Source organism: Talpa europaea (assembly GCF_964194135.1).
Source record: "Talpa europaea genome assembly, chromosome: 12".
Classification (NCBI taxonomy): domain Eukaryota; kingdom Metazoa; phylum Chordata; class Mammalia; order Eulipotyphla; family Talpidae; genus Talpa; species Talpa europaea.
In genome coordinates, this window is record NC_140079.1 from 91,983,857 (window position 1) to 92,003,191 (window position 19,335).

General features: G+C 46.7%; 1 protein-coding gene across 1 annotated transcript in view; it reads right to left on the reverse strand.

Moving 5' to 3' along the window:
- The window catches only part of IQCK (IQ motif containing K), a gene marked incomplete at both ends in the record, with an annotated part of 92,096 nt that overhangs the window by 435 nt on the left and 72,326 nt on the right, over positions 1–19,335 (reverse strand). The gene's annotated exons all lie outside the window — the stretch shown is intronic.

A 19,335-nucleotide genomic window follows, 5' to 3' on the forward strand; every position in this document is an offset into this window, starting at 1 on the left:
AAGAGAATCTTTTCTAGTTGTTCACTGTCTGGACCAGAATGTGATCCCGGTGATTTCCTGAGTTGGCCAAACAGGAAGGTTGGCTGAACACAGCAAGGCACTATTTGTAAGGCAAATGAGACTCAGAGGTCTCTCCCACCAGGAATATGGAAATCCAGTCCCCTGGCCGGGTGGGGGAGGGAATGTTTGGAAAGACCCCATCTGTTTTGATAAGTCTTTGCTTCTAGTATCCAAGCACTTGCCAGGGATACTGATGCCTGAAAGGGTGTTTTGAGACAGGTCACAGGTTCTGGCTACTTGTGGAGAGCAATGTTCCAGCAGAAAGGAGTTCGGGGTTGCTACCACATAGGGCAGAGGTTTCCTTCCATCCAGCCTGTCCCCTGCACTGGTCCTGACCTCCCAGAGACCAGGGCAGCACGGACAGCCTCACGCACACTGCAGGTGTTTCCCCAGCCTGCACACAAAGACCCCCCAGGGTTCCTGGTCATGGTGACTGTTGTGCAACCATCCCAGGCTGGGCAGGTTCATGGTTGATTCAGGCAAACAAGAAGAGAATTTTGGAGCCTGGTACCTCTAACACGTCACTAGGGCTCCATCGGGGACGGGACGCAGGCAGACCAGTAGGCAGGGAGGCAGGCAGGCAGCAACCGAGGCCCTAGCCCTGGTGTTATTTCTCAACCCAGGTGTCCGTATTTACATATGGCCACACCCCATGCTCACACTCCACGCGCCTTTTGCAATCACACCATATCACACGTGGGCAGCGCACCCTGGGAGGACAGCAAGGCCGCAGTGGCAGCGGCAGAGGCTGCTGGCGGGACGAAGAGCCCGCGCCACTTCATCTGCCCCACAGTGATCCGGGGTCAAGGAAAGCCAATTTCCAATTTCAGCGTCCATGCATGATCTTGCAGTTTCGGGGGTTGTACGTGTCCCCCTCCGCTCCTTCTCCCCATCCTGGCGTTGGCAGTGTGTAAAACACCCGGGTGCCAAACAAGGAGGTAAGTTGAAATGTTGGTGTCCCCCAAAGCCTCTTTACTATGTTTAATAACAGCAACATTTATAATTACGTTTTTGGATTCATGAACTAATAACTAACTCAAACCAGAAAAATGTTAATACATGGAGCTTGTGTTCACTGGAAATTTTGTTTTAATTGTTTTCAATGTATGGGAGACTTCTTTGCTCCACCTCCACGGAAACTCTGGGTAAGCACAGGGAGACCCTAGACATCTCAACCCTGTTGAAGCTGACAAAGAATGACCCTTCCTAGCCAAGGATGCGCCACACCTTGGTAGGTGCTCTTCCAATACCTGCTGATCCAATAGTGCCCCAGATATGAATGACTGACTGCTGGTGGGGGAAGGCTCCTGATTTGTAGCTTTTGCCAGTTTCCACCGTGGATTTCAATTGCCAGGCGGACAACTGGACACAGAGCTGGGAAGAGACATATCAGAGTGAGCAGCTCAGCACAGAGCTGTGGGGAGAGCAGAGCCTTGAGAAAGTTCTCCAAGTGTGGCTGGGGGACCAGCTAGGAATCTGCTGGAAATGCAAATCCAGGGGCCCAACCCAGACCTACTAAGTCAGAAGCTGGGGGTGGAGCCCTCCAGTGCCTCTGATGGATGCTGCTACCCTGGACCCCTCTGTGCTGGCTGTGAACCCTGACTGCCTCAAATCCCTGGGCAGTCTCTGAAACCTAGTGGTGTCCTGTCTCAACCACGGTCATGTAACGGTCTGGGGCCCGGGCATCAGTCATCAGTGTTGACTCAAGGCTCCCCTGCTACTAATATTCAGGCAGGTTGAGACATAAACTGTGGGTGGAGTCCTTTCACTCCTTTTAAAGAAACATGATGGAAAAGCACCTTAGAGCCACTCAGAGTGTTACGGAGCAACCCCGATATAAAAACGGGTTGCCTGGCTGTGGGTCGTCACCCGCGCGCTTAAAGGGAACTTTAAGGGATTTGTCTTTCCCAATGTCCTGATGGCTTTGGTCTGGGGTGGGGGTGGAGTTCACAAAGCCTGTATGGAATTAGCTTTAGGACATCCTTTTCCCCCTAACAAGAGGAGTGTAGAATTCCCCCTCGATGTCCAAGCTCAAGCTGGTTGCCTGCTGAATCCCCATCTTAACTGCTTGAATGACCTTTGTGTCTACCACTGCGACAGATGCTGGAGGCTCCTAGCACAGAGGGGAGGGCTGGCAGACAGGAGGCCTTCCCAGCCCCTGGGGTTTTTTAGTTGCTCCACACAGCCTGAAGCAAGAACTCACCTGCTTGCCTTTGTCTTGGGGTTTTCATCAGATCCTATCTGTGCTTCTGATAACCTCTCCACACACTCCCTGCACTTGGACCTTGCCTGGGGAAAGCCCGTATGAGCAGTTTCAATCATTACACAGAAATCATGAGGGAGGAGAGTGGAAGGAGCTCCTTTAAATGGCAAAGTCAAGATATTAACTAGGGTTGATGGGTGGGAATGAGGCTGGGTGTGCGGTCCCCTGGTGAGCTTGGGCAGCCTCAAAGCCTCGCCCACCTTGGTCACTCAAGTCAGAGTCTCATAGGTGGAAGCTGTCCCTTGCTGTGACCACACAGGAAAACTGGCTTTCAAGAGAAATAGTCTGCCTGCTCCCCGCAATGCTGCAGTTCTGCCTCTGCATCCACCCCTGGGAGAAACCCAGGATGTACTGTGTGCTGGGAACTGGGGTGTTCGCAAGAACAGCAAACTGCAAATAATAAGAATGTCCATCGCCCGGATAAACCACCCGTGGCCTCCATGAGCAGTGAGTACACAGCAGGGACACAAGTGGGGCACACGGGACGGCAGTTCCCCTACCAGGGTCGAAGGGAAGGGTGGAGGCACAGAAGCGCACGCGCATGCGTGTGTATAGCAAATCCATGTGGAGGGGCACACACAAGAGAAGAACTGTAGAGAAAAGCAATAGGGTGGTTATTACAAGCAAGGGCCCATGGCTTCATAGGGGCCAGGGAGGCTTTAAAAGTGTTGCTCTATTTCCTTAACTGGGATGGTGGTTATTTGAGTGTTTCATAGTCACAATTGTATGTAGGTAGCACACCCCCAATCCCTCAAATGGTAAAAGAATAAAGATGGTAGTGTATTATTGAAACAATAATATTTCAATAATCAAAGTCAATCAATTAAGGAATAAAGACCTCTGTGGTAGCCTAGGGGGATGGCCCGAGTTCGATCCCCCACCAGGGAGCTGACCCACATGGCGCAGCAGACCTCTCCTGTCTTGCCTGCTGCTCCCCTCAGCAGTGTATTTCAGTAGATCTGCCTGTTCTGCTCCCCACTCTGTCTCTGGTGAATTCTCTAACCCCCCGCACCTCTGGCCCACAGCCAGTTCTACACACACACACAAATAATTAAAAAAATAAAGGAATGGAAGAGGGCGTCATAACAGTTAGAGCAGGGTAGGGCTCGGCTGTCAGTGAGCTGATCCTCATCTGTCAGGACAGGAAATCAGTAGATAGTGCCTAAAATCTGATCTCTCTCTAGAGATACTGCAGTCAGAGAATCAGCCAGAGTTCAAAGCACTCACCACAGAAGAGGAGGCAGAGATGGTGATGATAGTTCCACTCTGGTTCTATCCTAAAAGTCTGTCTAACCATGAGAACCATGTGCAAGGATTACTTTGCTAAACATTAAAAATCAGATAAAATCTCTGCTGAGTGTTTTCCCCTCCCCTGATCTGGGCAGAACAGATCAATACTCAAGAAAAGGAGGCCCGGTGGTAGGGGGGGGAAGCAGTGGGAAGACCCCAGCAGGGGTTCTGAGTGCAAGAAGCCAGCGCCCCCCTCAGAGACATCACCAAGGTTGGCTTCCAGCACCAGCGGACAGGTGTCTCCATGCCCCTGCTCCGGCCTCGTCTCCCTGCAGGCTGGTACACGGCCAGTTCCGGAAGGGCTGGGAGAGCGAAAAATCCCCGGGCGAAGTGCCAGCCCTGCAGCCTCAGTTAACGGCCATGTGACTAGAAAGGCCCTGCATGCTAATGAGCCCAGTTTAAGGTCTCCTCTCTGTCACCCTCATCCCCTCCTGTTCCTATCTCGGGGAGGTCAGAGATGGTGCCTTAGCAACATAGGGAAGAAATTTAGGGACCACAAGGTCATCCAGTTACTCTTTGGGGTCATCCAGCTGAGGCCTCAAGCAGACCGGATCCCCTGGGGCAAAAGATACAGATTCCTGGGTCACTGCAGGCCTTTAGAATCAGAATCTCCAGGAGCAAGCCCTGGGCCTCCACATCCCCACACCCTCTACCTCTGCGTCTCTGGTGAGCCTCTGAGCCGGGTGGGCAGAGAGCCTGCCCCTACGGGGCTCTCAGAGGAGGAGCAAACTCAACCCTCCTGCAAAGCACCCAGCAAGCAGTCTGACCCCAGGGCAGCACACAGTAAGCACCAGCTATTATTATTTTTCCAGGATAGTCTTTGCTCTCAAGAAATCCACCCCTCTAGGCAGAAAAATAAACAAGGAAGTACAAAAACCAAGAGATGCTCACACACAGCAGAGGGAAGTTGCCGCAGTGAAAGCTCTTCATCATACAGCAAAGGACGGGACAGCCGCGCCCCCTGCTCCCCAGAGGAGACGGGGTCATATTCTCAAGTCAGCAGTAACCTTAACAGATTAATTCCTTACCCAAATTGTACCCAGTCTCTAGGCTTTTGGGCAAGCAATAAAGGCAAATACTTCTTATGGTACCCGTGCCCTTTATGCACATGCAGAGAGGAAAGTGCTGTTATTTCCCAGGCTTTCCAGGAGACCAGGTGCAGGCATGTTATGTAACTTGCCCAAGGTCATGCCGTTAACCTCTACCAGGTCACTGTATCACCAGGAAGACAGGAAGGTTCCTGCAATCAGATGTCGCAATGACATATGCAAGCAAAAGTGTTCACTGCATCATTTGCTGCATAAATAGTTGGGGAACAACTCAAACACCCAGCTATCTGGGAGTGATTAGCTATCTGATGACTTACCAACTTAGTAAAATATGATGAAGCTGTTAAAAACATGATGCTTTTGTAAAGCTTGGGGAGAAATACCAAGGGGGGGATATATTGGGGCACACTTGCTGTAAAATGTCGTGATGCAGATTTGAAATTGTTGGATCCCTAAAGTTAACAAGGTTGCCAAGGGGACACAGAGGATTGTGTCTGCCCCTGTTGGGAGCAAGTGTGAGAAGGTCTCTCAAGGGTACCTTCATTTAATCATCTCTATCTTCCTTCACCTGCCACCCCCCACCCCCAGAAAAAATAAAAATTTTTAGAACAAGACTCCTATTTCAATTCATTCCCAGGACCTCATTTTACTGTGGCTGCCCTGCACAAAATTACATTCATTCCCTCCAAAGTCACTTCCATTACCTCAACTAAGTTATGACTCAGTATCTCAACTATGTTAAAAAAAAAATAGGGATAAAACAATGGAAAGGAAATGGGTGAACCCCCCCCACACACAAATGCACATATTATACACGTATTGCTCTACAGTTGGGGAAAACTTTCTTACTAAAAGAATTAACAGAGAAGAAACCAAACAGAAGGAAGTAAGTTTCTCAGGAAAATCAACACCTATATAGTATTACTATAATCAGTCAGAGCCCAAAGGGGGGTAAAAGCAGGAAGGGGGGGGGTTGTAGGGAGACCCCCCAAGAGAAAGCCACCCAAAGGGGAAATTGCTCCAAGAGAGGTCACCATTCCAAAGCTAGTCATGAAATGTGTTCTAGGAAAAGTTTCTGATTGAGGAACTGCGAGAAGATGAAGGCTTGCCCTCCCAAGCAGCCTGGGAGGTACATGCTGTCATCGTAGTTCCGTTTCGCTGATGAGGATCTGAAAGTCCAGAGATGCCAAGCAACTTGCCCAAGGTCAGAGCCAAGCAAATGCTCATGCCAAGATTCCAAGCCTGGTCTCTCTGAGGCCAAAATCCATGGGCTCAACCATCATGCCCTAGCCCCACAGAGTAAGAGTTGGGGTCCCTGATCCTGACCCAGCATTATACAGTGGGGCTTAAGGTAACATCCCACACTTTCCAATGGGTAAGGCAGAGAAGTGGGTGATCTTGATGACAAAGATTTTTATTTCTCTTCTATTTTCTTGGACTGAATGTTTAAAATAAGATTATTCTTCCATTATGAAAGCAATACCTCATCATTATCGAAAAGTTGAAGATTGCATAAAAATTTTGGAAAAAAACAAAACCCTCCACATTTCCCCACTGGAAGAACCAACCATGGAAGATTTGCTTTTTAAAAAGAAATCAGTGTTGGCACTCAGGGGGTAAATGCCATTAGTCTGGTAAGTTTGCCTCCCTTTCTTGACAGTGTCAGATGTTGGTTGGCTTGTGTGGAGGAAGAGGAACCCCCCGGGAAGCCAGCAGGCACTGGGAGACTCTGACAGTCTTGAAAGTGCAGTAATTATGGCTTTCTGTGGACGACTCCCAAACAATGTTACTAACAATGTAAGCTCAGCTCTGAGCCTCCTTGAAGGCAGTATTTTAAAGGGGAATATTTGGCGCTCGAACTGAGGACATCACACAGTATCAGGGATTATCAAGTTTTGATCTTGGAAAGGATTCTGATTGCTGGAAAGGGAGACATTTAATAAGAGCCTTGTTTTTCATGGGGAGGAGAGAAAGGCCCCAAAGGGGGGACGGAAGCCAAGCCAGCAACAAGGGCAAGGAAAAGTGTAAGAGCACGTTCTAGAACAGGAGAGAGCTGGCTTGGGCCCCAGCATCACCTACGGGCTGGGAGACCTGATAAATCTCTTAATCTCTTTGGAAACCTCAGCTGCCCCATCCATGAAGTGGGGCCAGTAAGACCTCCCTCCAGGGAGAGCACCAGAATGAAATGAGACGGTCCCCCCGGCCTAGCGCATGACAGAGGCTCACTAAAGGTATGATACGAGTGCTGGAGTATCTGCAGGAAAAAAAAAAAAAACTGGAAAATGTGGTATCTTTAAACAACTAGGTAAAGATATTTTCTTAAAATCATGGAGGCACGTTTTATAAACAAGGGAAAGTGTTGGCCTATTTTTTTTTGCATTTTGCCCTGCATCTCCATGTACCACGGGTAGCACACTTCACTCAGCGGCCGCGAGACTGGAGTCTTAGCACAGCAGTTTCAAGAGCCACCAGCCACGAGACGGTCCTTTGAAACGCCGTGTCTTCAGAAGCCTGGTGAGTCCTGGCTGTGAATGAACGCAGCCGCAGCCGCCAGCCCTGCCAGCCGAGTCTTATGACTTTTTTTTTTTTTATCTCTGCATTCTCAGCTGCTGCTGCCAAGACCGAACCTTTAGAAATATCCCAGGCATTTTGAATGAGTTTGGGGTATAAACAGTCCTCATCTGGTTCAGACTGGCAGAAACTCTGTGTATGAAATGTTGCCTTTAAGTGAAATGGAAACAAATCCTCCCATTTATTTTTAAACAGTTTCTCTGCCAGTGTAATCAGTGAATCACTAATTGAGAAACTATTCCAATTTGTCCCTCGGGGTTGGGGCAGCAGTCTCTCATTATTTTGGTGGCTGGGGAGCGAGGAGAGGGCAGGGGCAGGTGGGGCTCAAGTTAAGGAACCCCCAGGACTCAGAAACCACACTTCTCAAACACTGAAAGACCGTGTGGGATTTCACATTCTAAGACCCCCAGCTGCAGAGCTCTTTCTCAAAGGCTGTCCCTTGACACACTGAAAAGAAAATGTGACCATTGACATTGGTGAGAAATATTTGCCTACAAGCAAAAGTGTCATTAGAAAGGATCACTCATCTCAAGGATGTCACTTTCACCCCCTAAATGTCTCCTAAACCCATCCCTGCCCCTCCCCACTGCCCCACACTGCCACAGGTCATCCAGTCCATTCCTGCCTGCGGCCCCATCATCTATCCATCGAGTCTATCTGAGGGTGCCACTGCCCAGTTAAAACCCTGGCCAAGCTCTCAGCTGCCCTCAGATGGAGAATGACGCCCCAGCAGGCCCACGAGGCCACCGCTCCCCACCAGTTCCCCTGACGCCTTCCTCCTGCTGTCATCATACCCAGCCCCCTCCCAGGCTCAGGGGTGCCCAGGTCTTTTCCTCATCCTGGAAAGTGCTTCCTGACACTCATGTTGAATTAACCCCTAGTTCACTTTTTTTTTTTAAAGATTTATTATACAAGAAACAGGGTACAGACCAGATGTGCGGGAGGGTGAGAGGGTTCACCAGAGCCAGAGCAGGGAACAGAACAGGCAGCCTGACTGAAACACTGCTGAGGGAGCAGCGGGCGAGACAGGAGAGGTCTGCTCGCCATCTATTGCTCCAAGGCTGGTGGGGATGGAACCGGCACTGCAGAGGCTGTGGATAGCTTCAGGGTGCTGCGCTCAAGCGCCTGCACCACCAGGGAGGCCCCCTAGTTCACTTCTGATCTCAGCCTGGGGGAGCCCATTCCATGCCCCTTTAAAGTCTCTCGTGGAATCTGAACTTCAGAAGCGCTCGTGTCACCGGGTGTTCATGTGACCTTGGCAACAGAGTCTGACTTCCTTTCTACACTTCCCCTTCCCCGTGGAGCAGGGCGTTGCGTGTGGTCTCCATCATGTCCCCAGGACCCAGCCGCCTGGTCCCACACCTGGAGCAGGTGCACCCTCTTTGGGGAACCAATGAAGGAAAACCCTACTCGCACTCCCTCCGTAGGCCACAAGCTGCTCTCTCAACTCTCCCCTCCTTCCCTGAAATGTAGAGGCTGCTCCAATTCAGCACAACACCCAGTCTCCAGGGTCAGACAGGCAACTGCCACCAACCAACCAATCAGTACGACCTACAACACGCCCTTGGCCCAGTTACTAACCCTCTGGATACTTCATTTCCTCACCTATAACAGTATTTCACAGGGTAGTTGTGATATTTAAACATATTTGCACACAAAAAAATCCACTACAAGGGTACCTAGCACACAACAGGTGCAACAGGTGCCTAACGAAAGTGGCTCTTGTCACCATGGGAACCACTGTCTATCTGGTTTCCTAGGCAAGTCCTTTTTAGCCTCTGTGGCTGCCACAAGACCACCAAAAGCACAAAATATAGCCAAGGAGGCAGTGGGAGGCAGTCAGTACCTACTATGTGTTTGCTGATGCTGGACTTGAAATGGTGAACCCCCAGCAAAGGCTTTGCTCTTGGAACTAATCTATGAATGAAAAGGTAGGTGTTTTCATGTATAAATGGTACCTTCAATCGCTATACAAATGCCGTTCAAACTTTTCACGCCCATTGCTAGGGGACGATCCTAAGACACGGACCTGAACGGCATACAAAGATTTAGGACTGAGGACATCTATGATGCATGATAGCAAGATACTCTTGTTGGCTAGTGTCCTGGTGATTGTAGTTCCCAGGCTGATAGGGATGACTGGATTGTCACCTCCATATCTTCCTGCAGGTGAAGTGATCCATTTCTGGTGCCTGTTGCAACTTTAGCATGGCTGGCAACAGTGACAACAGCAGTGATGATGACGATAAGGACTGTTGTAAGCACTACTTATTGAGTCCTATAATATGTCAGGCACAGGCTAAGTCAGGTATCCCAATATCAATTTTAATTTTCAAAACAATTCTGCAAAGGTATCATCTCCACTTTTCAGATAAGAACACTGAGGTTCAACAAGGTTAGCGACATTTCTAAGTCACAGATGTGGGATTTGTTTGAGGATTTAGTGGAGGATTTTGATATGCTAATCAGGAAAGTCAATATGTTGCTATAAATGAGCTTTAAATTAAACCCTGAGCTTCCTAGTAGTCAAGACAAAAAGGGAAAGTTAGAGAAAAGGCAAACCATTTCGTCAAGGGAAGCAACATTTTTCCTGGTGAACATTTCTCATACGGAGATTTATTTTTGTAAAAGTATTTAATGGAGCTTTAGCCAAAAAAAAAATTTCTTACAGAAGATGCTAAAGTACATTTAATATGGTTATTTCCTAGAGCTACCTTGCTTTTGTAAACTGACAATACACCACATTGGCAAATTTAAGTAAGATCAAAAAGCATCAGACCCAAGTATATAATCTGATCTAATCCAGAGGCTAAGTAATTTGCTCATGGTTACACAATGAGGAAGAATTTATAATTAAGCATTAGCTCTTGTCTTTTTTTTTTTTTTCCACAAGAGCTGGGGTAGAGGCCAGAGGTGTGTGTGTGTGGGCGGGGGGTGGGGGGGAGGGCGAGAGGATTCACCAGAGACAGAGCAGGAAACAGAACAGGCGTATTGACTGAAATCCACTGCTGAGGGGAGCAGCGGGCGAGTCAGGAGAGGTCTGCTGTGCCATGTGGGCATCTCCCTGGCCAGACATCGAACTCGTGCTGCAGTGGCTGCGGATAGTTTCACAGGCTGTGTCTTAACTCCTTGCACCACCAGGAAGGCTCCTGTCTTTTTTACTCAGCTCACCTTGTCTCTCAGTTGGGCTTTTAGGGGAGATTAATTTCATCTTCCAGTTTAAAAATGGAAGATCAACAAGGTGAAGTACCTTTCTTAAAGATACACAGCTGTTGGAAGAAAGCTTCCCACCAGGGACTGAATAAATCTTGGGACTCCAAACGCAGGCCTCATTCTGCTGTTAGTAGCTACTCAAATGTCACTTGAAACCTCTTAGATGACAAGTCTCTAGATGCCACAGAAAGCAAATGAGGGCCAATTCCAGTCCACACAGCAACAGTGGGACATACATGAAAGGCAGTCATCTTCTCTATCTCCTCCTACACAGATGGAACAAAATAAGGCATTTTTCCCCAAGTTTTCCTGTGCACCAAAGTGTCATTGGTGACAGTGCATGGGAAATTTGTTTTGATCTCTGGATACTTGTCTGTATTTTTCATAATGAGAATGTATCACTTTGATAAGGGGACATTTTCAAAATTATTTTAAGAGGAATACTGCTGTCCTTAACATCTAGCCTCTGTACCTTTAAACATTCCCATTCCCATGTCCTGCACTAACGAGAATCGAACAATTTAGCTGCTCACATCCTAAATTTAGAACCTGAGGGTGCATACCAGGCATCAACAGGGCTGGGCTGGAGCTGGCAGAGAGAAGGCGGACAATTAAAAGGGTGGGGCCCCTGACCTTTAAACCAGGCGGACTGGCGTAAAGGAGTGTGTGCTTCATGCCCTCAGCATTTCATCAAGGCTGGGCTGTAATGCATTTCACATGAAGCCAAATGACGTTTCTCCCGAGTGTTTCAACTCCACAAGTAACCTCTGTGCGTCGCAGCATAATGAGGTGGGGACGAGAAACGAGTCTTGAGTCAAGTTGTCTAGTTCTGCTATTTCCTTGCTGCGTGGCCCTGGGAACACTGTTCAACCTCTCTGTGCCTCAGTTTCCTCATCTATAAAATGGAGGCCATCAACGTCGTACCTACTTCAAAGGGTTGCTGGGAAGACTGGGCTTCTACTAGGAAGAGCTGGGCACAGTGCTAACCTCCTAGGAAGCACACAGTGAATGTAGATGCTACTGATTATTATTTTAGAAAATGTTGATAATCAAAAAAGAAAAATAAACACATGCATTTCTATTTTAGAAAGAAAAAAATTACAAAATCAACCCACCAGTTGCTTGTATTATTACCACTAAGAGATAATGACCACTAGCATTCTGGTAGACTTTCTACTTTGCCCACTTACATGTTATATATGAACATATATTTTCCTTTCGCTTGTTTGTAAACTGGGAAACAGTTCTGTTTACTTTCAAATGACCTTATCCATAGGGTGCTAATCAAGCTGATGGTTTGGAAAGAGGACTGTGTATCATCGGCTCATTCATTCAATCAACAAATCTTCATGGAGCTTCTCCCACCCGCTGGGCACTGTTTCAGGTGCTGGGGATAGAGCCGTGAACAAAACAGAATGGAAAAAGTTCCTGTGATCTTATAACTTAGAGTCTGGTGTGATTACAAGACAATAAACAAAGTAAACCACTAATACCCTGGGTGATTCAAGAGAATGAAACACTTAGAAAATTATTAAGTGGTGACTAAGATACATCACACCGTCAAAGACAATCTGGAAAGGAACTGCCACAGTAAGCACAACTTAGTGTGAGCCTCATGGAACACACAGGAAGCAGGCACCCAGCCACCCTGGAATCGGCTTTGTCCGGAAGGGCAGTCAGGACACATTTCTTTGTTTCCCTAAGGCTACAAGGAAGAGGTGCTATCAACCCCCAAGTTCTTGATCTATGCCCAAGAGGCGGGCAGCGCTCTTCCTGAATGACCCCACAGAGAGCAAGCAGGCCAGAGGGATGGGAGGGCCAGGGGCTCAGGGAGGCCTTGAGAAGGTCATGCCAGACAGTCTGATGGAGGTGAAGGAGCGAGCAATGAGGATACTTGGGGTCTGTGCCTTTGTTCTTATCTCCAACCCCCTTTTTTTTTATTATGGTAAAATAGACTTAATACAGAACTTGGGAGCTTGGCCATTTTCAAGTGTGTGGTTCAGTGGTGTGAAATTCACATGGTGGAGCACCCACCACCACCACCCATTTCGGGAACTCTTCTCAGCTTACAAAACTGACACTGTCCATTTAACACTAACTCCTCTCTGCCTGGCCCCTGGCAACCACCATTCTACTTCCTGTCTCTCTGATTTTGGCTATTCTCACTCACTTAAATGGAATCTTACAATATTTGTCCTCTTGAGACTGTACTCCAGGCCCACCCATGTGGTAGCATGTCAGGACTTCCTTCTAGAAGCTGAATAATACTCCAATGTATCTCACTCGCTCATACGTTGACCGACACTGGGTTGCATCCACCTTTGGCCCTTGTGAACACTCTGCTGGGCCCAGGTATGTGCAGTTATCTCTGGACACTCTGTTTCCTTTTGTGCATATACCCTAAAGTGGAATTCCTGAATCATATGTAAAATTCCATCTTTGTTTTTAGGGAAGCACTTTATCTGCTCTACAGTTCCAATTTCTCCGGCCTTGCCAATACTCGCTGTTTCTATTTTTTTGGTAGTATCTGGCCTAATGGGTGCAATGCAGTCTATGCCTTCACCTTTTTATTTCTGGAACAGCTTTATCAAGACATAATATCATACCATATCTCATGCCAATCTCATACCGCATACCATACAATTTGCTCATTTATCGTGTACAAGTCAGTGGTGTTTAGTGAGCTCGCAGACATGCGCCACCATCACCCGTCATTTTACAGCCTTTTGTCACCTCAGAGGAACTCCATCCCCATTAGTCATCACCCTCTGCCTCCCAGGCCCCAGCCCCAACTACTGACCCACTTTCTATCTCTACAGATTTGCCTACACTGGGCATTTCACATAAATGGGATCATGCCATCCAGGGGCCTTGTGTCTGGCTTCCTGTGCTTGGCACAGGCCTCCAGGCTCACCGTGTGGGCTGGGTCAGACTCCTTTGGCCTTGTGACCTCTGTTCTGCATTCAACTCCTGCTGCGCTAACAGCCAAGTGCCAGGCCCCTCCCTCAGCCCACACACTCATGGACTGGCCAAGAGGAAGGTGTGGGAGGAGCAAGGCATAGGATGTTGTGGAAAGTTCTAAATATCCTCAGGTCTGCCACTCAGCAGCCGTGTGACCAAAGGAAAGTGACTTGCCCTCTGAGTCACAGTTCCCTCCTGTGAAAGATGGGAGTAATAACAGATCACACTCATTCAACTGGTTGTGAAGGTTAGAAATAATATATGTAGGGTATCCAGCACATAGTAGACAATTAATAAAAGGCAGCTCTTGTGAGGACCGTGGGTCTCTGCAGACACCAAGGGTTCGGTGGCCGCAGGTATGGCGATGCTGTCTACAGGTGGGGGGCCCACACTGCAGGAGAATCCCCTCTGCCACCCCCCCAGTGCCGACCACATTAGCTCCAGCTTTCACTCAGCACTACCATGGACAGACCTGAATGTGGTTACAGGAAAAGCCCTTGTGTGGGGAAGGGGAGTGATTTCCCCTTCCTGTCAAGGCCGGCAAATAATCAAATTAACATCAGACAGACTGACTAGGGGGAAAAAACCAAACAGAAGTTTATTAATATCATGTTACTGCCCATCTAGATGGGAGAGATCCCGTAAAGGTAACTCGCCAACAAGGCTTCAACCACCTTCCCAAGTAACTTCAGCTGAAGACATGGGATGCTGGGAGGGGACGGTCGGCCATGGAAGGTCACAGGAAGGACACAGCCACAAGGGCATAACCACAGAAGCACACGTAGATCTGCACTGACAGGAGTTAAAGAGACTAGGTCCTCCTGGCACAGCAAGGGAGAACCCCTTACAAAGGGAGATTTTCCTTTATTCCTGTAACATTTCTTACAAAAGGACAACCTGCACCCAGCTTTCTGAGCACTTCCTAGTAAATCAGCTCTACGCCAAAGAGAGATGTTTTGGGGGTGGCAGATTTCATTCTCTCACAATCTCAATCTAGGAGATGTTTTCTACTCCTTAAATTTATGATTTTATTATTATTAAAGAGTACAAAAATACTTGAAATATGCCATTCTCTCCCCCTCCCCAAACCCTTAAATTGCCAGGTACCCAATTTACCTTTCCTCCTCCTTACCTCAACATCCAAAGCTCCCTGGTTACTGTCTGGCCCTTCACTCTGCAGCCCCAACTTCCCCTGCAAAAGCCCAGAAAGTTCACCATCTATTGTCCTCACTCTCAACCTTGACCCCAAACCCCCAAGCCAACAACAACCACCAAGGCAACAGCAGCAATTTCCCAAAGTCTGGGGGATCACTGGGCCCCAGATTGTACAATAGACTCCCATTGAATTTTCTGTTTTATAGAGATTTCTTGGTTCATTCTTCCATTTTCAAAGGAGAGAACAAGGCCCACACAGCCAGAGTTGGTCAAAACACTCAGATCCCTTGTATTTTAATCCAAGTAAAATTGCACTAGTGAGAAGAGCCTCACAAAGGAAGGTCTGGAATCCAAAGCGTTTGCTGGATCTTGCAGCAGCTAATCCACAGGCTTAGGGCTTTGCCTATGTGGTCATGACACATTCTCTCCATGTAATCACTTTCTCTGGCCTCTGCCCTGACGCCTCCCTACAAATTTCCCCCAGGGGATTCTAATATGCAGGCCTGATTGAGAACCATTACCATAGATCAATTACCTGGAATAATAATTTTGTTCATTTTTCTTGACAGTTTAAAAAATATTGTTAAAGCTAACCACCACTTACTGGCCATTCAGCTGTGCCTGTTTAATAGCATACATGACATTTAATCTTATTTAACCTTCACAGGAACCCTAACTGCCCCCCCACCCATATACAGAAGGGGTGGGTCTGGAGCTTGAGAGGATGAGCAACATGCCCTTGAACACACAGAAGTTAAGGGACAGGACCCGAGTTCCATCAGACCCCAAAGTCAATATTCTTAGCAATGACAGAAATTAACCAAATATTGGACACATTACTACCAGCAATATTTAACTGATCACTGATCATGAGTCAGGCACAGTGCTGGTTCCTCTAATTTCACAAAAACCAATGGGGCGATCAGTAATATCTACAATGTCATTTTATTGCTAAAAAGTGGAGTCACAAAGAAGTAGGTAGCCGCTCAAGGTTACAGAGTTGGTAAGTGGGAAATTCAATCCAATCTATTCAATATCCCTTCTATAGGTTTATAGGTTTCTTGATCTTATGAAAACACACTACATGTACATAACAGCAAAGATAAATCCTGAACAATCAAATGAAGGACGAAGCTAAAGAGGTTGAAAGTATCATTTGCATGAACTGAAATTTGGGATCTTGAATGTTGGGGGAAGACGGTTCAGAGAAAGGAGAGCATCTTTGATTCTACTCTTCAGTTTATGGAGAACGGTCTCTTCCAGCATTTCAACAGAAGGCACATCCTAACTGTGCAGCTCTACACACATTTTAAACGAAAAGGTATGTATGAAAGTCAATGCCATCCAAACATCCCACCCACTGGTGTGTCATAGAAATAAAATTGATGAGTGTAATGTCAAGGCATGAAGTCACTAGATTTCTTTTCATCAATTTTTTAGTCCTTTTTTCCAGGTTAAATGGAGAAAGAACGAAGGTTGGAGGAGAAACAAGAAAAAAATTAAAATTAGGTTTGTCACATTAGATTTACAGGTAAATTTTTTCTTAATGAGTCATGGTATTATCAAAGCAATGACCTCATTTAGAATTATTCCTGAGGCGTACACATACACATTTTACAAGGAAGGAAAAGAAGGCACAGAGATTACATCACCCATCAAAGGTCAAAGCAGCTTGGTGGCCTTAAGTATAAACTGCTGCCATGTTTTGGGGTGACAACATGGTGGTCACCGTCCATTGCTGGAAATGAATCCTGCAGAAGCACTTCATTAGGTAAGCAAGAATGTATTACAAAAATGTCTATGGACAGTTGCTCCTGAGACAAGTCAAATATCCACTCAAAGAGATTGGTTACCAAAAAGTATGCTACAGATCTGTCATTCTTATGGAACCAAAAAAAGAGTACACTCGATCTCATATACTAGCATGAAAAGATGTTAATGAAATGTTACGCAATGGAGATAAAAACCAACTGTAGTGTAGTACCTATGACTCTATGTTTATAAACATATATGGACGTGTATATCTGTGCATTTACAGTTATGCACTGTTAATGATGTGGCTTGATATGGCGGACCGTAAATATACAGTGGTCCCAACAAGTGTACCCAGTAGAATAATGTAATGTAAGTACATTTACTCTATGATGTTCGTATGATGACAAAATCTAATGACAGTGTCACTGTTGCTAAGCAACACATGCCTGTGTGTCTGGATGGACAGACGAATGGACTGATGGATAGACGCACGGATGGATGGATAGAAGACTCTATGGGCTAACACAATCAACAGTGGCTGTCTCTGGGGGCAGTCATTGGAAATTTGACCTTTTTTGCTTTGTGACAGGTTAGGCTCATTGGTCACAACCAACGCCAGCCCCCCCCCACCCCGAGCCACAAACCAGGATGTTCTCTGCACCTGGGCACCCACTTTGGTGGTGAAGTACTTCCCTGTTCTTTATCTGTAGGTAGGCAGGGAATTTGGAAGGTGAGAGAGAAGAACTTCCTCAACCTTACCCAGGAAGCCCAGGCCTCCAGTTCTAATGAAATGTCTCCAGAAACAAGGTTATAGAGCCTGTAGCCTTTGGACTGGAGACTTCAGTCTCCCCGCCCCCAAACCTCTTATGATCCAGTGACCTGTGGCCATGTCAGTGTTAATGTGTAGGATGGGAGGCAGGGCCTCCTAGCCCTGGGTCCCCTGTACTCTGCTGGGAAGCTCTGGGCTAGGCCAGTATGCCCTATCAGGCACACAAGGTAACTGGACAATAAGGCATGTGGTGGTCATAGGGTTCCTGGCTACAGCAGATCTGGTCTCTGGCTCTTACTGGCTCTGTGACCTTGGGTAAGCCATGTTTCTCCCACAGGGAAAGAGAGCATCCTCTCTCCAAGACAGCAGCAGTGAGGGCTCCGTGGAAAACATAGGGTGCTTAGTACAGTGCCTGGCACATGGCATACGAGCGATAAATGGCAGCATTCCTTGGGCCCAGACATCTTTATCTCCTCTAAGAACCACCTTTCTTTAGGTCACAGGCCATGATGTGGCCAAGACGAGGTGCTTATTTTAAGAATATCCATAAAATCTAACCCTACCAGGTAAGGTTTATCATTAAAGTATAAATTTAGAGTCAGGGAAAGAAATCTGGTTTCTACCCCCACCCCTACCCCAGGCTTTCATCTTGGAAGCAAATGCCTCTAAGAAATTGGCCATTGTCGTTAGGGAGAGAGCGGTGCTCAGGACATGTACCCCAGTGTCCTCTCTATGGGGGGAAAATCTCAGCCCCAGGTGTGTGTGCATGCAAGGAACTTCTTAGACCCTAGCGACACAATAAACAAAGGTATGATCCTATTTCTTCATTGTTGTGGCTTCCACGAAACCCAGGGCCCTATTTCTATTTATTGGAGGAAGGGTTTTGAGGTTATTACTCACACTGCCTCACGTGTAAGGGGAGGGTCCAGTGTTTCCCGACAACTGGGTTGTGCCTTTTTTTATGGACACTAAATTACACAACCGATCCTATTTCCCTCTTTGCTCGGTCTCTAAGAAATTTCAAACAAATATAGGTCTCGAAATAAATAATTTGCATACTGCATTTAATAGCTTTATTTTTCCCCTACTCTTAACTTTGCCTTAACCTGCTTACTACGTTTACCGAAAAATGTTCTCTGTGTTTCTGCAAGCTATTACAAACCACGCTTGGAATGAGGTAGGAAATGAACAGGTAAGCAAACAAAAGAACAGTCTCTTTCCTTTGCCCAGTCAACCTCGCCCATACCTGTCTTCAAAATTCCAAAACATGATAAATTCATTTAAAGAGTATTTACACATATATGCAAATACACACAATATGTAGAAGAAACAGAACCTGATGTTATGATATATATATGCAAGCACGCGTGTGTGCGTGTGTAACACGATCTGATGTTATGGGAACTATTTCCATGGTTTTTTTCTCCCTACTCATACTAGATTCCCAAATAAAATATGGATATTCAATTACAAAGCACATTTGAAAACAATTACTGACTACATGAAGCTAAAAATATGCTGTTTATCGAGAAGGGATTTTTGACCACGTCTCGAAAATGACTCAGGCCTCTCCTTTCGGATTTCATTAGCTGCAATTCTTGCCACATATGTTTAAAAATAATTCCTGCAACTGTCCTGATGGAGAGAGACTCGAGGATAACCTCACACCACTTTTGTCCTAGAAGAAAACCCTGTCTGGGATCACTTCTGACTCTGGGTAACACGAGACAGGCTATATGAGACCACGACCCTACCCCGACAGCTGACCTCCCTCTCCCTCAGACCTTCTGTCTGCACCGAGGTTGCTCCAAGAAATGAACTTGGTGAAATGTATTCAAGCCATAAATACCAGGGCGCAATATGGATCAAATGGATCAAATGGATCACACCCTCAAAAAATATGTTTGTTTGCCGGATTTGTACAGAGACGCATTTGCAGGGTTTTTTAGATGAAGTTGAAAACCCATTTTTATTTGCAATCTCTCCATAGTCCTTCTGCAAGTCTAAAGGAGAATTAGCATGTGTTGAATGTTCATTTTCAAATTGTTTCCTCAGAGGTCTTTGAGGTCTAATTCCAATGTCACCTTGGGGATTTATTTTCTAAACCACACAACCCCGATGTACAAGGCTTAAAAGAGGCAGTAACTGTAGTGCGTGAGCTTAACATAATGATTCAGCTCAGACTCTTACAGGAAACAAAAAATTCCATTTCACTCAGGGGGGAGGAGGTGATACCCTGCTCCTTGAAA